The sequence below is a fragment of the Nanorana parkeri genome, unplaced genomic scaffold (assembly GCF_000935625.1).
Source record: "Nanorana parkeri isolate BGI_ZX_2015 unplaced genomic scaffold, ASM93562v1 scaffold638, whole genome shotgun sequence".
Classification (NCBI taxonomy): Eukaryota; Metazoa; Chordata; class Amphibia; order Anura; family Dicroglossidae; genus Nanorana; species Nanorana parkeri.
The window spans coordinates 795,386-799,200 of record NW_017306906.1 but is presented as its reverse complement, the minus strand read 5'-3'; the positions used below and the strand labels follow the sequence as shown (position 1 = coordinate 799,200).

Genomic DNA, 3,815 nt, shown 5'->3' with positions numbered 1-3,815 from the left:
TCTTTCACCTGCATTGAGAAAAGGGAAATTTTATTATTTACGGAGTTCATTCAGTTCTGTAAAGGGACCGATAGTGGTATTAAATCTAACAATTCACAATTTACAAGCCCTCATAGCTAATGCCAATGTAATCATCAGGCAGGCTGATGAAGGAGGTGGACTGGACATCCAAGACAGAGAGGTATATTTATCAGAGGACATGAGACTCCTTGGAGATAGTGAAACATATTAGAAATTCAAGGGGAAACCCGCTCTTCAGTATAGGGGAACAATCATCTTTCTCATTATTTATGAACCCTCAGATAAACTAGTGAAAGACTTGGACTATGGATTTCCATCCAGGCCTTTTTCTCTAATGCTGATAATAGCAATGATAGACAATTTGACTGTCTGCAAGATCTGGTGATACAATTTCCCTCTTGTGTTAAATGGGTTCTAAACCCTCCTGTTTTTTTGATTATATCTACTGCTATCAAGCAGTAGATATAGGCAAACAGTTTTAAAAAAAAAACCCACTAAAACAGCGGTTTAAACTTACCTTTTTTTCTTTGCGCGCTCCCGCCCGAGAAAACAAAACTGTTCGGGCAGCCACAAAGCATCTTGGGGCGGGCGCAAGCGCAGTTCGGATTCTCGGCCGGGAGACGAGCAGGGACGCAAGGTAAGTGTATGGACACCTGCACCCGCATGCAGACACCGCTGGACCGGAGAGACAGAGCAGTCAGCGCTGGATCGGAGAGCCGCCGCACCGCTGGAGGGACAGATGAAAACATCAGGAAAGAAGAAGAAGATCAGAATAAGAGACATCATATAAGGTAAATGCTAACATTAACATGGGGGGGACACACATTTTTTTTAACTTTAATGTCACTTTAAGGATTTGGACCCTATGCTTGACATCCTACCTCATTACCAATAGAAACCAGGGTACACCTTCCTTTCCGGCTGCCGAGTTGGCTGCCATCAGTGTGAGCCAGCATGGGTGCCTACAAGTATATGCAAGAGCTATGGAGGAAGAAGCAGTCGGATGTAATGCGTTTTCTCCTGCGTGTCCGCTGCTGGCAGTACCGTCAGCTGTCTTCCCTCCATCGTGCACCGCGTCCCACTCGGCCACACAAAGCCCAAGGGTGCAACCTATGGTAAAGTTTGCACGCAGCCTGCAGTCTACTGCTGAGGAGCGTGCTGGCCGTCACTGTGGAGGACTGAGAGTTCTGAACTCCTATTGGGTGGGTGAAGACTCCACATACAAGTTCTTTGAGATCATCCTCATTGACCCTTTCCACAAGGCCATCAGACGCAATCCAGACGCCCAATGGATCACAAAAGCTGTGCACAAACACAGGGAGATGCGTGGGCTGACATCTGCTGGCAAGAAGAGCCGTGGTCTTGGCAAGGGTCACAAGTTCCACCTTACCATTGGTGGTTCTCGTCGTGCCGCCTGGAGAAGACGCAACACTCTTCAGCTCCACCGTTACCGCTAATTGGGATTGTACTTGTAAATTTGACATTAAAATAGTCTTTCAGACAAAAAAAAAAGAAACCAGGGTACAAATAGGTGTCAATAGGCGTATCATCCTTATACACATTAATTAGATGGGAGTTTGGCCTACAGGCTGCATAGCTTGTTTATCTAGAATTCAAACACATCATGTACATTGAGGTCTTTATCCTGAATAGTATGGAATTCACCCTGACACATAATACATTTCTCTTTTTGGGGGGTTTTATTACAAACAGATCAGTGGGACAGCTGAGGAGCTAGGTTCACCCCAATTTATGCTAACCTTTTTATGAAGCATTGGGAGCAATGCAATATTTAGAATAACAACCCGTTATGGGATGAACCTGGTTCTTTATGCACACTACATCGATGAACTACCTCTTATTTAGGAGGGGCCTGATAATACATTATGGAAGTTTATAAAACATTTCCCAAAATATTCTCTGAGATTATATTGACATATGTGGAAGATGCTACCCATTTATTCTTTTTGAACTTGGAGTTGTCTTTTGATGGAGAAGAGGTGATTACACAAATCTCATTTTAAATCTATGCTGGCCAACTCCTATCTCCGCACCACCAGTAGACATCCCAGTGGACTTAAAATATACCTATCCAGTAATTCTGCAGATTAAAATAAAGGTGTACCGAAGTGGAAGATTTTAGAAAACCAAGCATTGTTCTAAAGAAGTTTAAAAAGTTAGGCTATGAGGAGAGCTTAATTGAAAAGGCATACGTAAAGTATAGACATAGATCTAAGAAGAGTGGAGAGGTGTACAACATAAATGAAGAAGTAAGGACAAATCAGGATGGCAAACAAATTAGCTTTTGCGCTAGATTTAACATTACGAGTGTCTTGTGCAAAATTTGAGATTTGCTAAAGGAGTGCCCCATTTTAGGTAGGATTCTGCCCATTAGAGCCTCATAACTCCTAGTAGGGTTCAGTGAAAGGTTAAGGAAATGATAATGATAAAACATTTATTTCATAATAATTTGTTTGAGAATGTGCGGCAGACATGTTGGCCAATGGCGTGTTCTGTGTATGCGTGGAGGCAGGGAGCATGACGTTACATGACGCCATCCATGCATGGCGTCATGTGACGTCACACACCGATATTGGCCCCACTATCTTGGTGTATGCCTAGATATACACCAAGATGGCGGCGCCCAACACGTGCGGTGTTATATGACGTCATGCGCCCTGCCTCCAGAACACGCCAATGGCTGAATCCAAAATAGCCTAAAAAGTGTTTTGTTTGATGAAACAAATGAAAACTTTTTTAGTTTTCGTTCATTTCATCTGAAATTAATTTTTAGTCTTCGCACATGTCTAATAATACGTATGTGTGTGTGTGTGTGTGTGTGAGTGGGGGCAGGGGGGGCTGTTTTCACTTTTTTAAAATATTTTTTTACATTTTTGATTTTTATAATTCTTGATTTTTTTATTATTTAGGTATTTTGTTTTACTGTTGGGGGGCATCGGGAAATATTAGGGGTCCAAACAGACCCCTGACATTTCCCTTTTAAAATAGAAAACAAATTGAGGACACCAAATCCTCAATTTCTTTTTCAGCAGCCTCAGCACTCAATGAATGGGAAGCACTCAGGCCAGCGGTGAGGGGGAGAGAAGCTGCCCCCGGGACGAGCTGTGTCGGCCGCACCCCCCTAAGGCCGGCCCATGATATGCATATGTATATAAAGTACTTTACGGTTATATATGGTTATATGTACGTACAGTTTTACACTGTTATATATTTTATATCTCTCAGATAATTTTATCCACTATATGTGCCTCTTCTAAAAAAACATTTAAACATTTTTAATAAAACAATAGGTATGTCCATAAGTTCCAATACAGACGTTCATAATTGAATGTAAGAGCCATGCACACCTTTTTATTCCCCATCCATTCTTACAGTCTCGATTCCCCAGGTGCCAATCTTAAAGACATAAATAAACGTTATGTTTTATTCTGTTTTTTCAACTTGCGTCTAAAATTGCTTTTAAATTCCACCAGCATAGTAGACACGAGCAGCCCAACTACTTCATCGGTACGAGCTTCAAGCCACTCCTACCTTTGAGTCTCCACCAATAGAATGGACACATTGCGGATGGCTCCATCCACCTGTCAAATTTAAGCAACCCCTGAAACTCCCGCCCGTTCTTGACTCCCTGCTCTGGCTTGAGAAAGAGGCGTCGGTCTCGCAACGCGTAGCCATTGGACCATCCCTGTCCAGCCCTTCACTGACGTCACTCCCTGTATCGATCATACCACTCCACACAAGCGATACACGGTGCGTCTGACCGTAGCTGAGCG

At 42.9% G+C, this 3,815-nt stretch overlaps 1 pseudogene; it reads left to right on the top strand.

Moving 5' to 3' along the window:
• The first annotated feature begins 937 nt into the window (after window positions 1–937).
• Window positions 938–1,533, top strand: LOC108792406 (annotated as a pseudogene).
• The last annotated feature ends 2,282 nt before the right edge of the window (window positions 1,534–3,815 follow it).